Source organism: Nuphar pumila, chromosome 5 (assembly GCF_984573655.1).
Source record: "Nuphar pumila chromosome 5, dmNupPumi1.hap1.1, whole genome shotgun sequence".
In the NCBI taxonomy this organism is placed as follows: Eukaryota; Viridiplantae; Streptophyta; class Magnoliopsida; order Nymphaeales; family Nymphaeaceae; genus Nuphar; species Nuphar pumila.
The window spans coordinates 65,160,511-65,183,403 of record NC_143253.1 but is presented as its reverse complement, the minus strand read 5'-3'; the positions used below and the strand labels follow the sequence as shown (position 1 = coordinate 65,183,403).

The 22,893-nt window shown below is 36.7% G+C and overlaps 1 pseudogene across 1 annotated transcript; it reads left to right on the top strand.

The window, feature by feature from the left end:
• Nucleotides 1-4,147: 4,147 nt before the first annotated feature.
• LOC149837726 (transcription initiation factor TFIID subunit 8 pseudogene) lies at nt 4,148-6,081 on the top strand (annotated as a pseudogene). Its single transcript, XR_016432125.1, has one exon. The product of XR_016432125.1 is annotated as a transcription initiation factor TFIID subunit 8 pseudogene (transcript).
• The last annotated feature ends 16,812 nt before the right edge of the window (nt 6,082-22,893 follow it).

The window sequence follows — 22,893 nt, the reverse complement described above, 5'->3', positions numbered from 1 at the left end:
TTTATTCAAACCACTTGGGTTTAGAAGCTTGACCTGCTCTTTCTTTTTCTCAACTAGGTCAAACTCATTTGACCTAGTTTGACCTCAAAAAAGAAGGTTTAAACCCAATTCAAAGCAGACAGAGCACATCAGAACCGTTCTTCATTGATCAGAGAGTAAGTTTGATTCGTCGATCACTCTCTCTCAAGTATTTGTTGATTCTGTGTTGTGATATATATCATATATGTTCTGAAAGTAGTATCTGACCTTAGTCCTTGGTTTATGATCTCTAGGATACTTCGATGTTCATGCACATGTCTTGTGACTATCGTTGAATATTTTATGATAAAAGCTTATATGTATTGCGGTATATATGTATTTGAGATTGTCGTTACGTCGAACGATGCCAAGGCTTCTGCTTTCTGCATATTATATATATATGTATCTGTTGATGGTTTTAAGAATGTCATCGCGTCGAATAATACTAAGTCTCCTACTTTCTGTAAATTACATTATGTATTTAAGATTGTCGTTGTGTTGAAAAACGCTAAGGCTCTTGCTTTTTGCAATTTACTTTATGCATTTAAGATTGTCGTCACGTCAAATGATGCTAAGGCTCCTACTTTTTGCAAATATATATGTATTTACTTTCTGCAAGTTATTTAGTTTGGTTTCTCTCATCGAACATTAAATATGTCTTCATTTATGTCATCGCACTATAAAGCACAAACTCATGCTTATATTATATATAACTGCATATAAATGAGTGTTCAAATAGAGATCAACTCCAAATCGCCAATGCAATTCCATATGACACTCCTCGATCAAGATTCTGTTTGACGAATGAAGCCCCTATTAAAAAGGTTTCGCTTTTATGCAAAATCATTTTTTCATAAAAACCTAAGTCACTTGCACATGGCCTAGCTAAGGCCCAAGGTTTCAACGAATATCGATGGATGCGAAGTACGTACAATGGTGCACGCTCATCTCCAAGTTAAGCGTAGCGCTCCTCCCTTAAAGAGAGAAAGTGTTGTTGAAATTTCTGAAAAGATGTTCACCGAGCTTAAAAGAAACACACACTTTCTCCGTCAAAGAGAGGAGGTGCTGCTAAATTTTTTGAAGAAGCTCAACAAAGCTCATAAAGAATGTAACATGTTACTTCATCATATAGAGGAGGTGCTACCATTATTCTATCAAGTACTTTCTATAAAGTATAAAAAGTCGTCACACTTCTGTCGTCAAAGTAGGAAAAGTGTTATCAAAATGGTTAGTAAAAGAATTGTCTGAACTGGTTGAATGGCACGAGGATACCCTATTGTCGGAACGCCGTCAGAATGAATCATTTTCCTTTTCGCCTATAAGGGCACTTTACTGGTAAGGGTCAAAGAGCTAGAGTAGTTGCTGCCAAGTGTTTGTTGCGGTGATATACACCGAGCAGTCGATTCCTTAAGATCGTGTCATATGCATGCTCATGGAAAATACAATTGCACAACTAGATTCTTAAGGGCCGGAGAGTTGAAGTTATATGTCCACCCGAAAGAGGCGAGGTGCTCATGATGATCGTAGATACCGAGAGTAGAGTAAAGCATGCATGTGAATAAAACTTAATATCGCAGGAACCCCACGATTGGACTCTGCTTGGAAATACTGAATGAGGTCGGGTACCTATTTTCTTAATGCGGGATACACTTGCTTGCCCGAATGACATTCAAATATCCGATAAGTAATGGTTAGACTGTCAGACCCCTTCAGGACTATTACTCATCGTGGCAGACTCTGATGGTACAACGTCAAGTGACACATATTTATCATAAACAAAAGAGTTCAAGGGGCCTCCCGTCACTCAGGAGGTTTGGAGGTTGTGATTATCTTTAAATATCTAAGGATTGAACCCAACTACTGCAGTAGATGATGCATCCAAATCGGCTTAGTAGGGTTATCCTGGTATGAGTTCTACCACCCTATCATGGACAGAGTCAACAGGCCTCTGGGGTATCTAAAATACATAGAATAATAAACCCCCATAACATTGCGTTGATGCCAAAGTTCAATCTTCTCCCGTATATCAGGGAGTGAATGGTTAATATCAAAACAATACATTAATTCTAAGTTCAACGATGTATGAATGTACGAGTGAATAAACGTTGTTCTTTCAAATCATGCATAACCTTGATAAATATGTCATGATCGGTATACTACTGAATTGATAGGGCAAAGACCCGTGTTGTATCCACACAACTAAGCTAAGCTCGAGGAGCTTATGCTTGGATCTGTGGGATATGGATGTGTCAAGTCTTGGAGACTTGAGTTTGACATCTAAAATGAGGCTTGAAGATGTCTATGCTAAGTCGTAGAGACTTGAGCAAAATGTTCAATCATAGCCCTGACGAGGCTTTCACGATATATGTTAAGTCGTAGAGACTTGAGCGTCATCATTGCGAACTATGACCTTGAGTGGTCTGTGCATTTCCATGAGTTAATTAAATGCATGTTGAATGCTTTCTTACCAGACCAACATTGGTTCTAACCCCATTTAATGGGGATTACAGGTGTTAAACCTATGATTTGATATACAAAGCAAGGTGACATCGAGTTTCAGGGTTTCTCCAAACAATGTTGTACTGCTTCCTTTATAAAACTAAAAAAACAGTGATGTTTGTAATAAACAAGTTGTTTTGATAAGTGAAATAACTTAGTGGTCAATGAGTGCTCGGCCACATACCTGTGACTTGCCCAGAGTTCTCTAAAACCAACAACTCATTATCATTCATTTCCGCTGCTAAAACCTTTTCTAAGTTTTGCTGCAAAGAAAAAAAAAAGAAAATCATGAAATTTTTAACTTAGTTTTGTTTTGAAAATCTGGGTGTTACAATTTTTTATAAGAAAATATTAATAAAAATTATTTAAAAATAAAAATACATAGTTTTTTCATAATAAATAGCCGTTTAAAACATAAATATCATGTTTAAATCTTGGTATTTATGTTTTTTGATAAATCTTGCGATATTTTGAAAATCTTGCAAGAAATTATTGTTTTAAACTTTGAGGCAATTTCTCGCGATATTATCATGAGATTTTTTTAAATCTTGTGATATTTGTCACTATGGGCAGTAGGATAAACCAATAAAGGTATTGATTTATCCTAAAAAAAACAACTTTTTTTTAATTTCAAAAACATACCTAAGGTTTTGTCAATAATAGAAAACACACCAAATTTTCAAAAATTATAGTACACATTCAATGACCACTTTGACAAAAGTAAACCCTAAGTTTTTTTTTTTAAATTAGCCTTGACAAAGTTTTGGTGTGATTTTAGCCGCATCTATGTCATAGAGACAAGCCATTTTTTGTGGCGTGTCTTGAGTGACACGAGCTAAAAATGCATTAAAATATCAAAAAATAGTATTTTATTGATTAAAACTCGTGTTCTATTTTTCTAAAGAAATTTTGAATTTGCACGTCAAACCTGCCTCATGCATCCTCGTGTCCACGTGTCTTTATTACATAGGGCTACTTTGGAACCCTAGGTGTGTTTTTTATTGTCGCCCAAAATTTAGGTGCATTTTTTATTTTTAATACAAAATTATAAATAAATAAAAAGAGTAAAATCGCTCTTGACATGTTAATATCATAATAAAGATGTGGTATTTAACAAATAAGTGATATTTTGAAAATATAGTTTTTTTGGCAATAAATTATCTTTTCAAAATATGTCAATAAAATAACAATATGCTAAACCATTGAAAAACATGGACAATTATCAGATTCGGATGATTTAAGTTATTTAACCCGATCGCGGTCCAGAACCCAAATATGTTTACCGGATAAAAAATGATTGGATCCAGGTCCATACGCAAAATAATAGAGACCCTGACTTGATCCGGATCCGGACCCACTTAAACCTGATCCTTCATTACCACCACCCCACCTCCCCGTCTAATAATACCCCTCATCGGGATCGGCCGAGTCGCTTCTTTCGGAGATCGTCGCGCTTTGTCATCTTTGGGTTTTATTAGGGTTTTAACAAAACGCCGCGTTTCCACGCCACCGGTTCTCGCGAATTCGTATCGGATAATCCACACATCATCTTGTGGAGTCTCTGGATCGATCGACGGTAAGCGTTCTCTCTTTCGTTCTTTTGATCGTTGATTCTTTCGTCTTGTTATTAGTTTAGGGTTTCTCGGCATCCATGGAAGCCCTAGGCGGATTCTTGGAAGATGATCATTTCTCTGGTTTTCTTGCTGAATTACGGTGGACTCTCGGAAGAAGGGATCTTTTCGTTCGGAAGCCCTAGAAAATCTGGGGAATTTGTGAGGTTTTTTCTTGCTTAAGCCAGGGGAGTGGCTCTAAGCGGAACATTTCTTGAAAATTTCTGGAGCAGGAGTAGTTGTCATCTTGTACTGTCTGTGTTTCCTTTGCTTTGAAGGATTTGGGCGTTGTGATCCATCGTTGTTGCTGAAGCCCTTGAAAAATGCGAATATTTTGGGTGAAGCATGGTGTTGCAGATTGCGATCGCCGTACATGCGTAGCAAAAATGGAGCTTTTCTGTTGGAAACTTTGAGGAGGCATCTGGAAGTGCTCCTCGCTTTCTTTTGCCTGGTTTCGATGCTGAGGAAATGATATGAGTCTTTGAATATGACCGATGGCAGTGGGGAGAGTGGAAGAGTAAGAGGGCTAGACGAGGGAACCAGTGGCAGCTGTAGCATCGGCAGAGGAGGTTTTGCACGAGCCATTGCTCAGATTAGTGTAGCACAGATATGCGAGAGCGAGGGTTATCAGGCAATTCGGCAATCGGCACTTGAGTCCCTTGCGGATATTGCGATTAGATACATACAAGACCTTGGAAAGTCCGCCCACCTCTGCGCTAATTCAGCCGGAAGGACTGAGTCCAACGTGTTTGATGTCATCCAGGCACTGGAGGAGCTCGGTTCTCCGATTGGTTTCTCTGGTGCGTCTGATATCAACCATTCCCTTTCCGGGTCTGGTGTCATTCGTGAGATTATGCAATACACGAGCTTGGGCGAGGAGGTTCCCTTTGCTCGTGCATTTCCACGCTTTCCCATTATTAGAGACCGTAGACCACTCCAGAGTTTTTTGAGAATTGGAGAGACACCACCTGGGGCACATATTCCACCTTGGTTGCCTGTTTTTCCTGATCCTCACACATATAAAGATACACCTGTTTGCAATGAGCGGACAACAGACCCAAGAACAGATAAAATTGCGCAGGCTAGGCAATGGCGGAAGGCAGAGAGGTCGCTTGTGAATTTACAGCAGAGGCTGATGTGCTATGGAATGACAACATCAACACCTAATTTGTTGGACGGAGATATTGGGGATGCTGGAAAATTAAATGATAAGAGGCAGATGGAAAATCCTTTTAGTCTGCCACCTCTTCCGTTTGGAGAGAAGGAGGTGTCTCATGTTCCTCTTCCTCCTAGCCTTTCTAGCAAACCTCATGTTGAAAGCCAAGTGAGCCTTCCTTCTGTGTTTGAGACTTTTGGCGATGCCATTTACTCAGCAAAGAATGGATTTGGGGTGTCTGTTAGTGAGGAAAGGCAAAGCGGTGCAATAAATGCACATGTTCTTCCCAATAAGGCCCCAGCTGTAAATTTCAAGCTTGTGCCCCATAAAAATGTCTCTGGCTCATCGCTGGAATTGAGTATTAGGAAGGTGCAGAATTCGAGGAAGAACCCTCTTTGGTTGTCAAGGGATGAGGAGAAAGATGATAAGAAAAGGAGGGCAGAACAGATTCTAAAGGAAGCAATGGAAAACCCACAAGAACTTGATCAATTGTAATGCCATTGATGGTTAAGGGGATGGCATTTTCTTTGTAAACTGTGGTACTAGATTGGCTTTGGGGTTACTCAATGTCATGTATTATTCTGTAATGTTAGCTTGGACAGTTCCCCCAAAGGAAAGTGTGCTTCATGGTTGCTGGGATTTGGATGAGTTCATATCTGGTGGCAATTTAAAATCAGTGGATTTGTAGCCATAGGATTATTCCATTTCACCTCAACAGGCTCATTGCAAGGTATGAAAATGTTTGTTGAAGTGTATCCCTTGGTATAATCAATTCTTTATAAAGATACATTCAGATTATCTTCTGTCTCCCTCTCAATGAGTCATACAACTGCCAATTTTTGTTTCATCTCATCTATTTTAACCATCTCCTCTGGAATTCATGATTTCATTTACTGTCTGACGTGTGTATGTCACGAAATATAAGAGTCACAAAGTGACTAGCAAATGCGCAAGCACTCAAGCAAAGAGCCACTAATGGGCAAAAATACAATAAGCCACTAATTGGCAAAAGGCACAAAGTGAGAGAGAGGTAAAAAATATAGATCTTCTATTGAGAATATCTTCAAAGAAGCTTAAGAATACATGGGGCATGCCCCTTTATTTATAGACAAAATGTGACCCAAGGAGGGGCTCCCATAGAGTCGTTGGAGCCCCTCCAATGGTCATATTTATGACTGTTGGAGGGGTCCAACGACTTTATGGTGGGACCCCACCAATGATGAAAAGAAAAAAGGAAAAAAAGGAAAAAAAGGAAAAAGGAAAAACAAAAAATAAAGAAAGAAAAGAAAAGCATATTCCAAGTGGAATATGCGAGTTACATGAAAAGACTATTTTACCCCTAGTGGGTATTACAAAAAATATATGTATCTATATATATCTAGGTAGACACACACACACACACACACACACACACACACACACACACACATATATATATATATATATAGGAATTACAATACAATTTAACAGTTCTATGCTTGCTCAATCATCTCATCCCTCTGCCAAAATGCACACGTTAAAGATATATTAATATATAACTAGCAATTAATAATAAAAAATATATAATTAACATTTGCCTTTTTTATCCTGAGTTTTATCTACACATTGATTGGACCATGAAATGGATAAAATTGGTTGAGTCAAGTGACAAACTTAGTTGACCCATATCTGAAATACCCAAGTACCAATGCAGGTATAACACATGTATGAGGGGCTGTTTGAAGTACCTGATCATGCATAATTTTTGTATTTTAGATACATATTTTTATGCATGATATGTCAAAAAAATGTATCAAAAACCCATTCTTGTCAACGTTTTTCGAGAAACTGCTTTAAAATAAAAAATGAGAAAAAATGCCAATTTCAACCTTCCTTGCATGTTTTACAGTGTTTTAATTAGTTTAGAGTTTTTGATTCATATTTTAATTAGCTTAGGATTGAGTGTTTCTAAAAATTAGTTTTTCGCAAGGTAGTTTTTGGATTTTTTTAGAAATTAAATGTAGTTTTTAGAAAATTTTGTTTTAACCTAGAGTTTTAGTATAAATAGTATTTTTTGAGAAGAGGGGGGCGTCCTCCCTTTGGAAAAAACGCAGGTGCTCCTCTCCCTCTCCTCTTCGTTCAATCATCGGTTCTCCCTCTTCTCTTCCCTTCTTCAATCTCGATTTCATCTTTCTTCGAACCCTTGCTTTCGTCGGTGCCTTCTTGCGTCGTCGTCGGAGTATACGTTCAACCACGGGAGCGGCCACTTCTTCTCAACCCCTCCATCGGAAGTGACCGCGAGGTACGTTTCTTCTCCCCCATCTCGTTATTTGATTCGTAGCTAGGTAGATTTATCATTAAAACCATAAAAACCATAAAAACAAATATATAATATAATATAGTTTCTATTTGTTTTAGAGCAAATCAGTTCTTGTTTGATCATTTTAGTTAGCATAGTTTAAAAATCCAATTTTAGCAATAGTTAATTCATAGGTTTGTGTTTTTTCTGCTGTTCCTTTAGTATTTTGCGTTTTTTTTTTGTTTAGATCATTTACAACATGAAATCGTTAAAACGGGCCCCGAACGATCTGCGTGATTGACATTCTCACGTTGATCGTGGTGGACGTATTTGCCTAACCGAGTGAAGGTGAGTTCGTATGATCACCTAATCGTGATGAAGCTGCAGCATTGACGATGATCTGCTTGATTTTCTAATCATGCAACATTCTGTTTTATCAACGACAATCGTATCACGCACTTCAGCGTGATTGCTTGGCGTAGATCTGTAGCTTTTTTATCTGAATCAGCACCTTACAGTCTGCTAAAGGTAGTATACATACAAAATTAAAAATATCTCGTTGAAGTCCTAGCAGACCACGAGCTCCATATCGCTCGTGCACTAGCAAACAATGTGAAAACGCTGTTGACATTTCTCAGGAAATCCACGTCATTCACGCTGTTCAGCGTGACTGACGCTGAGCGATGTTCACGGTCTGCATAGATATTGTTGAATGCGTGATTTAGTTAGTTTACATTATTATTATTTTTTTTCTCTTTGTAGTTGTAGTCAATTAGTTTCGCTCTAGTATATGTTTTTATTCACTGTTTAGTCATACAGTAATTCAGCATTAGCTATTTGTTTACATTAGTTTTAGTTTTAATTAATTAGATTAGTAATTTTTGCTTAGTAAGTTTTGAATACACATTCTTTTAATTCTGTTAAAATTAGATTAAGTTGATTTGTGTTTAGTTAGATTTAATTAGTTTGTTAATTTGTCTAGCTAGATTTAACATTTTTTTTCTTGTTTCAAGATTAGTTAGCTTGTTAAATTGTTTGTTACATGTTAGTTTGTTTTAAATCTGTTTCAAGTTAGTTTGTTTCATAGCTTGTTAGTTTAGTTGTTACACTTTAGTTACAAGTTGTTAGAGTTAGTTTTATTTCTTTTTCTTGTTAAAACTAACATTAGTTTTAGGGATAGTTCCTTGTTTTGTTTTTGTATTTTTGTGTTGCAGGAAAGTGTTTGCCTGTGTGATAAGCCCTCAAAAGTGCCCTCTGAGGCCCCTAAAAAGGCCCTTCGAGCCCCTCAGAGAGCCTTTAAGTACTGATCATATTATGATGTGTGAGAAATATAAGCAGTGAAAATCAAAGGGACTAGAGCTCAAGCAACTGAAGACCCTTTTTCTTTTTTTTTTTACTTTAGGTTTATTCATTTTTCAATTTGGGTTTGTAATATGGCCTAAATTTATTTTTATTCTTTGAGCCCTCCGCAAAGGGTCATACTCTCATTTTAATTTTAAAGGCAATAAAGCTTGCATTTTTGTGGAATACAAACTTGTTCATCCAGTTCCCTGAGTTCGACCCGGATCTCACCCTAGTGTGAGCCAGTTTTTATTATTTGGTGTCTGGCTTTCACAAAACGTTTTTATCAAAAATATTTCTTTAAAAATTTATTCCATAAAAACTTACACCAAATTTTTGGCGTCATTGCCAGAGAACGACGATCGAAAAATGAGTATTCACTTTATTGCCTCTTGGTTATTCATATTTTATTTTGGACTTAATGTTTTCCTTTTGCAATTTTTTTTAGGATTGCTAGTTTATGTTTCCTGCTTATTAATTAGGATTGTTAGTTTGCTTTTGTAATTAGGATTTGTAGAATCACGTTGCTTGCTATCCCTAAAGATAAGTTTATTTTTCTTGCCCGACCCACTTGGTAGGCTACCCTTTCATAGGTGACTGTGCATGATTGGTACTCTGCACATAGTTTGATTTATGTAAAATAACTACTTAGGTGCAAGTGTGTGGTTGTTTATTTCCTGTTGTCAATTTTTTATTTTATTTTTTCTTACATTTGTGCTGTGGTTTTATCACGATTGCACGCTAGTTAGGTAGAAAACCAATCCCTAGGACGGTTGCTACACTGGTCTCTACTTCAGGTGTATGCAAGGGCGACACTCGCTTGACCCCGAGCTTGTAGAGCCAGTAGAGGACCCCGAGTCCCTCATTAGGAGAACCCGCAGATTCGGCCTCATGGCTGAGGATCAACAACTTACTTGTCCCCCGAGGGAGTATTTCATTCTCAATGAATATACTTCCGCTTCCTGCATCGCGAGACCTGACGTAGGAACGAATCAATTTGATATTAAGGCTAGTGTCATACATATGTTACCTTCTTTCTACGGCCTTAGCAATGAAGACCCCTACCGTCATCTCGACGAGTTCCTCGAGAACTGCTCTACTGTGCAGATCAATAATTTCAGGGATGATGTGTTGTGGCTGACCTTGTTTTCGTTCTTCCTAAGGACAAAACCAAGCATTCGCTAAAGTCTTTAGATACGGTACGAATTGCCACTTGAGAACAATTGCAAAAAGAGTTTCTTAAAAGATATTTTCTCGTTAGCAAGACGAACCAATATCGAACGACAATAACCAGTTTCTTTCAGATTGAGGGAGGACAGTTTCACGAGACCAGGGATAGGTTGAAAGACCTACTCAGGAAGTGCCCCCACCATCAGGTGCCCGATGACAACTGGTGCAATACTTCTATGATAGCCTGACTAAGAAAGACAGACAAATGGTTGATTATTCGTGTGGGGGCACGTTCATGCTTAAGAGCGAGGATGAGGCATGAGCCCTATTCAAAACATTGAGTGAAAGTGCCATGCACCATGCCTTGTCTTCGAGATTTGATAGTACTGCATTTGCTCCTAGTGGTCCTAGAAAAAAGGATTTTTGAAGTTGAGGTCCAATCAGGAATTGCAAATCAAAGTGGACCAGTTGACTAGAAAAGTAGATCAACTGCTAGCCAACCCAACTTTAATAAATCAAGTGAGTAAAGTGTGCGAGTTATGCACTAGCCCTGCACACTATATTTTTTATTGTCTAGCAGAACCACTCTATCCTGAATTGTTTAGGAGTAAGTGAATGTTGCCCAAAGTTTTGCCAGACCGATGCATGATCCATATGCCCCAACCTATAACCCGGGTTGGCAAAACTTTCCCAAGTTTTGGTGGAGAAATTCACAAGACCCACCTCATATGCCTTCCCAGCCATAGGCCGGACTGGATAACTTCCAACAAAGTTACCCAAGACCTACATTCCCACAGGCTCCTTCCCAACTTAGCTTGCTTTCTCCTCAAGAGCCCACATCGAGTTCATCCTTTCAGGAGAAGATCCTTGAGGCCTTTTCTAACATAAAGGCCAACCTGAACTCCCACACACAGTCAATAGCTAAGCTGAAGACTCAGATGAGACACTTGGCTGAGGTCTTGAGCAGGCACAACGAAGGGAACCTTCCTAGTCAACTTGTCGTCAACCCGAGGGGCAAGGAACCCATGCACCATGGCCTGCCCATCAGAGAGTCTCATAAAGAGCAGTCTAACTCTGTTATGACCCTTCGGAGTGGGAAGAAACTTCAGCTCATTCAGGAGAAGACTGAAGAACCCAAATAAAGACTTACTGACGAGTCGATCTCTTATACCAGGCCTAAGAAAAGCGGCTAGGGCCTACGGCCTGTGCCTTCTCTCTCGTATATTCCTACAACCCCATTTCCTCAGGCCGTAGAAAACCGAATGATTTTGGTAATCTGAGGGTAAGAATGCAAGAAATGCTTGAGATATTCAAGCATGTTCACATAAACCTTCCCCTGCTCGACGCCATCCAACAAGTGCCTGCCTATGCAAAGATCCTTAAAGAACTTTACACCTAGAAAAGAAAATGAAGATCGTTGCCCAAGAAGATCTTCCTGACTGAGCAGGTGAGCTTGATGTTTCGACACCAAGCCCCACCTAAACTTAAGGATCTAGGGGCACCGATCATCTCGTGTGTCATCGAGAATATGACCATCAAGCGTGCTTTGCTCGATCTTGGGGCCGGTGTGAACATATTGCAAGGTTCCCTTTATGACATGTTTGGGATTGGAGATTTGAAACTCGATGACCATCTTACAGTTGGCTGACAGGTCTACTAAGCTTCCTAGGGGAATCTTGGAAGATGTGTTAGTCAAGGTCGATGACTTTTATTTTTCTGTTGATTTTCTCGTTCTGGATATGTGTGATCATTGCAAATTTTTTCCTCTTGTTTCCCTCTTTCTCTTCTCTTTGCCCTTCTAGCCTCTATTCCCTTTTTGAAGGGGAATAAAAGATAGAAAAAGAAGAGAGAAAAGAAAAGAAAGAAAAGAGAGAGAAACTCTTTTGCAAAGGTCTCATTTGACCTTAATTTTGAAAATGTTTTGAAATTACTCGCCTTCGTTTTGAAAATTTGCGGAAAAATGGAGAGACAGAATTCGCTCGCTGGTACGAGATTCGACCGTTCTTGGCGCCTTTACTAGGGGTAATCGAACTAAGGATTGAATGTATGCCTTTTGCTTTGCCTAAATATTGTCTAAGAATTTATTCTAAGTCTAAAATGCACAAAGAATCATGCTTGTGCAATGCAAATGCAATGATGTATGCTCTTAAGAAAATAGTTTAGAAGTTTTGGGATTTTTCAAGTGATTCTAAAATAAATTTAATAATGGAGTGAAGAAATGATTCAAAGGTTTGAATTTGGTTTGAAAAAGTTAGATTTTGAATCTAACTTAGAATTTGAAATAGATCTGGAAGAAGAGACTTGAAATTCCATGTCTTGGAATAATCAGAGTTGGAAAAAGGATTTTGATTTGGAGAAAATGAGATTTTTGGAACTTTGAGATAGAATTTTGAGAAAAAATGAAGTTTCAAAGTCAAAATAGACTTCAAATTTGAATGGATTGATTCTGAAAAAGAAATTCTTAATTTCAGAACCTGAAGCAGGAATTGAATTTGGATTTAGACTTTGAGAAATAGTTTTAAAAATGGTTTTGAAAATAGGAATTAGAATTGAAACTGGATTTGAAGTCTGGAATCCAAGACGGAGGTGAATCCGAAATCTGAAATCCTAAATGGAATTGGATCCGAAGTCCGGAATCCAAGATGAGATTGAATCCGAAATCTGGAATCCTAAATAGAATTGGATCCGAAATCTGGAATCCTAGATGGAATTGGATTCGAAGTCTGGAATCTAAGATGGATTTGAATCCGAAATCTGAAATCCTAAATGGAATTCGATCTGAAGTCTGGAATACAAGACAAAATTGAATCCGAAATCTGGAATCTTAAATGGAATTGGATCCAAAGTCTTGAATCCAAGATGTAATTGAATCCGAAATCTGGAATCCTAAATGGGATTGGATTTGAAAAAAATCTGAATCCAAGGTGGAATGGGATTTGAAATCCGGAATCCAATATGGAATTGGATCCGAAATCTAGAATGGGGAATGGATTTTAAAAAATGGGATTTGGATTTTGGAAATCCAGATGGAATTCAGAATTGGATCTGAGAAATCCTAAATCAATTTTGAAAGGGAGATGGAATTTAGGAAAAATTGATTTTCAGAGTGAATACCAAGTTTTGATTTTCTTTTTTTTAAAGTCTGATTTAAGACTTAGAATTTTGGAATTTTGAGAAATAAAGAATAAATCTTGAATTCGGACTTGAATTTTGAATTTAGAAGATGATCTGGAAGTTTTGGGAGCCTGAACTCAAGAATAAAGAATAAAACTTGATTTTAAAACTTAGAATTTTTGAAATCAGGTGATGAATCTGGGAATTTCAAAGTTAAATTGAACTTTAAAATTTGATTTGAAATGTTAAATTGAATCTTGAAAATGAATTTGGAAATCTAAAGTTGAATTGAACTTTGAAATTGGATTTGAATTGGAAACTGAATTTTGAATATGAAAGTGAATTCAAATTTTTAAAGTTAAATTGGACTTTGAAATTGAAGTTTGAATTTTTGACATAAGATAGAATTGAAAATAAAAAGATGATTTTGAATAAGATTTGAAGATTGATTTGAGCAATGAAGAAGATATTTGAAAATATATCTCAAAATCACTTGGATTTTGAAATAATATGAAAATAATTTTGAAAATATGATGTTATTCTATCCTAAACGATGAATGAATTTAAAAAAATTTGAAATTGGGTTTGAAAAGCATATTTCATTCTTTAAATGAATTGAAATAAGATAGAAGATATAATACATTTCTGACTATGGCCATAAAATGTATTATATAATAATCGTATTTAAATTCATTTGAAGAATAAAATACATTTTGGTGCTTTTATAGAGTTTAGAATGAAATTAACTCTCAATATATCTTGACTATGGCCATTGATATATATTTTGAGTTAATTTTAAATTAAACTCTGATAAAGGAAGAAAATATTTAGAAAAATATGATGATTTTTGAAAAGGGATCCAGTGTTATTCCATAAAAGATGAAAACCATAAGTTTTATTCACATTTGACTATGGTCATAAATGTGAATCGTCAACTTAGGATTTAATCACCTTTTATTAGAACGGTGCACGTGCCCATTCATGTTTCCATTCAAGAATTTTTAAAATAAAAGAGAAAATGACATGAAACAAGCATTTCTAGAAGATATACATGCTCATACATTCTAATCTAGTGCAAGGAATGTAAATATTCTCATTAATGCCTAGCTATTACAAATTTTAATAAATCAAGTGAGTAAAGTGTGTGAGTTATGCGCTAGCACTGCACACTATGTTTCTGACTGTCCGGCAGAACCACTCTATTCTGAATTCATTCAGGAGCAAGTGATTGCTACCTAAAGTTTTGCCAGACCGGAGCATGATCCATATGTCCCAACCTACCCAACTTTGGGTGGAGAAATCCATAAGACCCACCCCATATGCCTTCTCAGCTACAGTCCAGACCGGATAACTTCCAACAAGGTTAATTAAGACCTACATTCTCACATGCCCTTTCCCAGCTTAGCTTGCCTTCTCCCAAAGAACCCACATCGAGTTCATCCTTTCAGGAGAAGCTCCTCGAGACCTTTTCTGACATAAAGGTCAACCTCAACTCCCACACACAGTCAATAGCTAAGCTGAAGACTCAGATGAGACAGTTAGCTGAGGCCTTAAGCAGGCGCAGTGAAGGAAGCCTTCTTAGTCAGCCTGTCGTCAACCCGAGGGGCAAGGAACACATACACTATGGCCTGCTGTGCACATCACAGAGTCTCATAAAGAGCAGTCTAACTCTGTTATGACCTTTAAGAGTGGGAAAGAACTCCACCCCATTTAGGAGAAGACTAAATAACCCAAATAAAGACTTACTGATGAGTTGATCTCTCATATCAGGCCTAAGGAAAGCGGCCAAGGCCTATGGCCTGTGCCTTCTTCCTCGTATATTCCTACAACCCCGTTTCCTCAGGCCGTAGAAAAATCGAATGATTTTGATAAGCAGGGGGCAAGAATGCAAGAAATGCTTGAGATATTCAAGCATGTTCACGTAAATCTTCTCCTGCTTGACGCCATCTCACAAGTGCATGCCTATGCAAAGTTTCTTAAAGAACTTTGTACCTAGAAAAGAAAATCAAGATCGTTGTCCAAGAAGATCTTCCTGACTGAGCAGGTGAGCTCAGTGTTTCGACACCAAGCCCCACCTAAACTTAAGGATCCAGGGGCACTGTGTCATCGAGAATATGACCATCGAGCGTGCTTTGCTCGATCTTGGGGTTGGTGTAATATATTGTCATGTTCCCTTTATGACATGTTTGGGATTGGAGATTTGAAACTCGACGACCATCTTACAGTTGGCCGACAGGTCTACTAAGCTTCCTAGGGGAATCTTAGAAAATGTGTTAGTCAAGGTCGATGACTTTTAATTTCCTGTTGATTTTCTCGTTCTGGATATAGAAGGTACTGATGTCGCTTACCAGACCCACATCATTCTCGACAGACCATTGTTGGCCACTACCAACGTGTGTATTATCTGTCGTACTGAGGAGATGGATGTTTCTTTTGGCAATAAGTGATTGCGGATAAATATATTTGATACTGTCACGAGAGCGACAAGAAATGACGAATGCTTCCATGTAAAGAAAGATCAATGAAAGCAATCTGATCCGCAGATGGATATTTGAATAGATAAATATTCGGTTTATGACTCACCATCATACGAGAATCGTCTTTATGAGATTCACCATGATTTTCAATCAAATGTGGAGACTAAGCTCGTTCCTAGCATAGAAAAGAGCCATCACAGGGTAAAAAAGGGTAGAGTTGGAGGAAACATAGTGGACAAGACAAAATATGAGACCATATACCTCCGACCTCCCGATTGAGCATGCCCTTCAGTCCATTGATCTCATGGACGATGAAAGGTGACAAGAGATCTGTTTAGCTGAAGATGTAAAATTTAGCACTTTATGGGAGGCAACCCATACTGTTGTAATTTTAGTAATCTAATAGTGTTTGCTTCTTTTTGTGTTATGATCATGTATGATAGATCATGTATGCATTTCATTTTTTTTATATGATTTATGAGTTACAGGTGACAGGACAACTTCCAATGTATACGTCATGTGACATCTATTCCTTCCTTTGTGTGTCTTTTGTTTCTTAGTGCACATTCATTCAGTTCCATCTAAGCATGGGGGAGTGCTATTGAAGACAGTGTCATTTAAGCATGAGAGAGGGTATAGTTTGCATACCCAAATTTTTTCTTTCTGTCCATATATCTACACTGATGAAAACTCATAAAAACTAGGCTTTTAAGGAATGAGTTTTAACCTATATGAATGCTTTACATAATCTAATATTTTTAGGGAATTTTTAAGCCTCACAAATTTTTTTTTGCACTAATCTAAAATGTTGTAGTTATTTATGCGGATTTCAAAGAAATGATGATAGATGCATGCTAGAGTTTATTTTGAATCACATATATGAATATATACAGTTTATTTTTGAAAAACTAAACAAATGAACAACATTGAAAATAAGAGCTCAAAAGTGAAAATAAGCATACGTTTAGTTGTTTGATGTCTTCGTATTCTATAGTAGCAGGACTCAGACACAAGTTGAAGTGTTTGATTCTCATATCGAAAAGGATAACGATGGAAATCACTTCTTTGTTTATGTTGATATGTATGACCTATTTTGTTTGAGCAAGTAGAACTTGAGGGGTGTTTACACCTGGTGCCCTAAAACCATCTGGTTTGAGAGCCATCAACCCGAAAGCCCATTACATAGACTTTATAGAGAGCCTAATAGATATTGACATTACACATGACAAAAAGCTAGCTATACGTAAAACTATGAAAATTTAAGGTCTAGTGACTCGAACAATTAAGTCCGAGGGATACTTTGTATCTGATGCCCTAAGGTCGTTTGGCCTAGGAGTCACTGACCCAAAGCTCTTTACACGGGTCACGAAAACTGAAAATTGATATAGTGCTCAACTAAAAAAAAAGAAGCAGTGTGAAAAAATTGAAAATAAATTAAAAAAGAAAGAAAAAAAGTCAAGAGCATGAAGATAAAGTTCACTGCTTAGGAATAATTTTTGAGAAACCCGTGCAGAAAACATATAAGTGCGGATAAATGAACAATGACATGTGTATATTTGATTTTCTGAGAATAAAGTATAAATGATTAGTATATTTAAAAAAGTAAAAGAAATTTTTTTATTCTATGATGGCATATAAAGACTCTAAATAGCTTTTGAAAGTGTAATGACATGCAATATTTGTGAAAACAAACTCCTTAGCTGCCTAATGCTTCTTGAATTTGAATCTTATGCATACATGACAGAAATGTTTGTGGGTAGCATCACTGCAAACCCTCACGAGACCTTACTCGTCACTGGGGTACACAGGGTTTTAAAGAGCTTGTTATATACGCTAAATGCAACCGTGATTCCTAAGAAAGTGAGTTAGGTTTTTGCTTCGCTTAGTTTGCTTTTGCTTTTTCCTATTCAGGGTCAGTTTGCTCGAGGACTAGCAAACAATAAGCATGGGGGAGTTTGATTATGTATAATTTTTGCATTTTAGATACATATTTTTATGCATGATATGTTGAAAAATTGTATCAAAAATCCATTCTTGTCAATGTTTTTCGAGAAACTGCTTTAAAATAAAAAATGAGGAAAAAATGCCAATTTCAACCTTCAATGTGTATTTTACAGTGTTTTAATTAGTTTAGAGTTTTTGATTCATATTTTAATTAGCTTAGGATTGAGTGTTTTTGAAAATTAGTTTTTAACAAGGTAGTTTTTGGAATTTTTAGAAATTAAATGTAGTTTTTAGAATTTTTTGTTTTAACCTAGATTTTTAGTATAAATAATATTTTTTGAGAAGAGGGGACGTCCTCCCTTTGAAAAAAATGCAGGTGCTCTTTTCTTCCTCTCTTCGCTTCGTTCAATCATCGGTTCTCCCTCTTCTCTTCCTTTCTTCAATATCGATTTCATCCTTCTTCGAACCTTTGCTTTCTTTGGTGCGTTGTTGCCTCGTTGTCGGAGTACACGTTCAACCACGGGAGCAGCTGCTTCTTCTCAACCCCTCCATCGGAAGCGACCGCGAGGTACGTTTCTTCTCCTCTATCTCGTTATTTGATTTGTATCTCTGTAGATTTATCATTAAAACCATAAAAAAATATAATGTAATATATTTTCTATTTGTTTTAGAGCAAATCGGTTCTTGTTTGATCGTTTTAGTTAGCATAGTTTAAAAATCCAATTTTAGAAATAGTTAATTCATAGGTTTGTGTTTTTTCTGCTGTTCCTTTAGTATTTTGCATTTTTTTTGTTTAGATCACGTACAACATGAAATCGTTAAAACGGGCCCCGAACGATCTGTGTGATTGACGTTCTCACGCTGATCATGGTGGACGTATTTGCCTAACCGCGTGAAGGTGAGTTCGTATGATCACCTAATCGTGATCAAGCTGTAGCATTGACGATGATCTGCATGATTTTCTAATCATGCAACATTCTGTTTGATCAACGACAATCATATCATGCAGTCCAGCGTGATTGCTTGGCGTAGGTCCGCAGTTTTTTTATTCGAACCAGCACCTTACAGTCTGCTGAAGGTAGTATACGTATAGAATTAAAAATATCTTGCTGAAGTCCTAGCAGACCACGTGCTGCAGATCGCTCGTGCACTAGAAAATAACGTGAAAACGTTGTTGACGTTTCTCGGGAAATCCACATCAATCACACTGTTCAGATCGACTGATGCTGATCGGTGTTCACGGTCTGCATAGATATTGTTGCGTGCATGATTTAGTTAGTTTACATTATTATTATTATTATTATTATTATTATTTCTCTTTGTAGTTCTAAAGTTCCGCTCTAATATATGTTTTTATTCACTGTTTAGTCATACAGTAATTCAGCATTAGCTATTTGTTTACATTAACTTTAATTTTAATTAATTAGATTAGTAATTTTTGCTTAGTAAGTTTTGAATACACGTTTTTTTAATTTAGTTAGAATTAGATTAAGTGGATTTATATTTAGTTAGATTTAATTAGTTTGTTAATTTGTCTAGCTAGATTTAACGTTTTCTTTTCTTGTTTCAAGATTAGTTAGTTTGTTAAATTGTTTTTTACATAGTTTGTTTCAAATATGTTTCAAGTTAGTTTGTTTCATAGCTTGTTAGTTTAGTTGTTACACTTTAGTTTGTTACAAGTTGTTAGAGTTAGTTTTATTTTTTTTTTCTTGTCAAAACTAACATTAGTTTTAGGAATAGTTCCTTGTTTTGTTTTTATGTTGCAGGAAAGTGTTCACCTGTGCGATAAGCCCTTAAAAGTACCCTTGAAGAGCCCTATGAGGCCTCTAAAAAGGCCTTTCGAGCCTCTCAGAGAGCCGTTAAGGTACTGATCATATTAAGATGTGTGAGAAATATAAGCTTTGAAGATCAAAGAGACTAGAGCTCAAGCAACTGAAGTCCATTTTTCTTTTCTTTTAGTTTAGGTTTATTCATTTTTCAATTTGGGTTTTTAATAAGGCCTGTATTTATTTTTATTCTTTGAGCCCTTTGCAGAGGGCCACACTCTCATTTTAATTATTTATTTATTTTAATTTTAATGACAATAAAGCTTGTATTTCTATGGAATACAAAGTTGTTCATCCTGTTCCCTGAGTTCGACTCGGATCTCACCCTAGCGTGAGCCGATTTTTATTATTTGGTGTCTGGCTTTCACAAAACATTTTTTATCAAAAATATCTTTTTAAAAATTCATTTCATAAAACCTTACACCAGTACCCATGTTATATAATCTCTAAGCTGTTCCTTCTTTGAAGAATTCAGATTAGCCTGTCGATTCCTATGAAAAATCCTTTTTCCAGCTAATTGGCTAACTCTTGTTTGTGTACATTTTTCTTTGTAAATAGAAAGTTGGTGACATATATCTAGAAAATAAAGAATAGAAGGGATAGTTACTAAAGACAAGAAATGTCAATAGTTTGTCTTATTGAAAGGCATCCCTTTTTCAACTATAGTCTCAAATATCATTAATATTTCAAACTCCGTAATGCGAGAAACTCAGGATATCACCAATTTGATAAATGTACCGAGAATTTTGTGTGTGGAGAGAGAGAGGATTCTGAGGTCTGAATATTTTAGCTTTGTACTTATGAAACTTGTGTGCTTTGAATGTTAATAAATCTCAGTCTATTTAAGGCATGATTATTCTCTCTCTCTCTCTCTCTCTATATATATATATATATGATTAAGTTTTTTCAATGAATAATTTGGTCTAAAACAATCTTGCTACTGCTGATAGTACTGTACTATCTAGTGGCCACATTGATTTTTTAATAATTACATCGAATATATTATATAGATCTAACTGAATATGTTGTTTTTAATAGAGTACATGCATCAAATGAAGGATTTTTCATGTTTTTGCATGTTTTTTAAATAATCTAAAATCTATGTCACATGGGTGCGGGGGTGGGGGTGGGGGTGGGGGTGAGGCACTTTCAAAGAACTTGGGTGCGGGGGTGCGGCAAAAATATAAAAAATTATATATATATATATATATATATATATATAAAGTCCAAAAGTTGGACATAAATGACCCTGGGTGCGTTGACCGTACCTAGGGTCAGGTTGACCGCACTGGGTGCCGCACTCGCACACGCACCCACGTCGCGTCGACGTGGGTGTGGCACCTAGTTGACCGAGTCCCTGTGACATAGTCTAAAATCAATTGCCCACAATGCAGCGATGTTTTATACTTAAAAAAATTGTCATCAAATTAATTGGATTCAAATCGAATGGATTTAATTAAGATAACCCATCTATATGGGTTTCCTAGAAAAAAATTGTGATAACCCTCGATTTTGTATGGGGATTGTTAGTCCAAGCAAATGGACTTTTGTAGGTCCTGTTAGTAATTCAGGCCAATTGTGCGGCAATTTGTGTCAATTCAAGTCACTTGACACAAGAATTGAAGCACCTACTGGATGAAATTTCAGAATTGGTTGTAGAATTATTCATCCTTATCCCACTCTGCATCAACAGTTGGGCTGTACCATCAATTTGATCCTATGTACGCAAGTAGACTTTATATACATAAAATTGCATTGGACTGATTTTTGTACTGCAATATTGAATGGTTTTTCGATTTCTTTTTGCATTATACTGGTTTTGTTTTTTCGCAATCTTGTTGCGTCAGCTATGAATACACATGGCAATAGTGGTAGGCAACCATATATTTCTATTTACTTTTCTTGTTGATTTTTTCATCTGAGGAGCATTTGTCAATTTGATTTTTAGACCAATTACAGGTGCGATCACATAAACAGCAATTGATTATCTGTCTAAATTCATGCAATGAGCTCAGTGATTTCCTTTTGTCGATTCTCTGTTCAAGTTTGTGTTCTGGAACACATAAATACTGTTGTAATTTTGCTGGATTTTGTCAAAATGCTTATTTTTTATGCGATTCTTGGTACCATTAGGGATGTTCTACTGTTCAGCTATTTTTACCATTCAGCTCATGCTAAACACACATAGTATGAGTAATGTTGTGATCAACAATTAACAAAAATTTTGTGACTTTTCAACTATGAACTAATACTATCTTTTGGGCTTAGTTCTTGAAATTTGGAGCGTCATTGTAATAATGTTATTGGCATCTATATTCTTCAAGATCATAACTAAATTGAATTGCCATCATCTTCTTGTTCTTCGGGGTTTGGGTGTTACTGACATCTTTCTTCTTCAACATCACCACTATATTCAATTCCCTCTGCTATTTGGCATTCTGTGCAACCATTGGATGAATAATTTTGATATTGGCCATTGTTTAATTTTGTATCTTGTCACTGTGCACCGCTTCTCACACTCTCTCTTGTTCTGGTAACTGCTTTGGATGTTATTGGCGCTCTTTCTTCAACATCACCACTAATTCAGTCCTTTGTTTGCTATTTTGGAATGCTACGCAACCATTATTACCTTTCTCAGCCTTTTGGCTAAGATCAAGGAATGCTGCACAACCATCAGCTGAACGTTTTTTATGAGTGCTTATGTGTGGTCATTCGCGCATTTTATATCTTGCATTTTTGTTGTCCAAGTATCAGAGACCTTGGAAGACATCCCGAGTCCTCTTGATTCAGGTTTTAAATGAAGAATTAGCTGCATGATTACAATAATGCAGAAGACTGTACATGCATACTCAATGAACTTGTTCTTTTGTGCCAAACTCAAAAAGTCCACATAATAACTTTCGAACTGGAAGGAGAATTGTCCAGTTGTATAAAGCGTGTCGGGAGAAAATTGAGGGCACTTTTGCCTGGCCCATAATGAGAATCATTCTCTCAAAATGGTGAGGGAACAATTGTCATATGCCCCATTTCTGGCATGCAAGAAAACATGAGAAAAATGGGGCAATGAGATTCAAAATCTTATTTGGGGTCATTTTACTTGCTTATGTGAATCCAAATCACATTGTCCACACTGTGGTTTAGATTCATATGGTTTTGAATCACATGAGATGAAATACAAGCAAACATGCCCAGTCAATTTTATGTTCTTGATTATGATGAGAAATTTTACTAGATTGGCACTATCTTTTTGTAGAGGACATTGCAATCGAATGATATAAACTGCTTTCCTTAGAGTGCAATGAAACAATGCTTCTCATGATTTCTCAGTGTTTCCCATGGTTTTATGGTTTGCTTATTTGTTAAGGCGGCATGCTCGTTCAAGTGATGGAGCTAGAAGTTGGTTTATCTAACAAGCTGGATGACTGGTTACACCCATGATCTGGTATGCACTGCATATGTA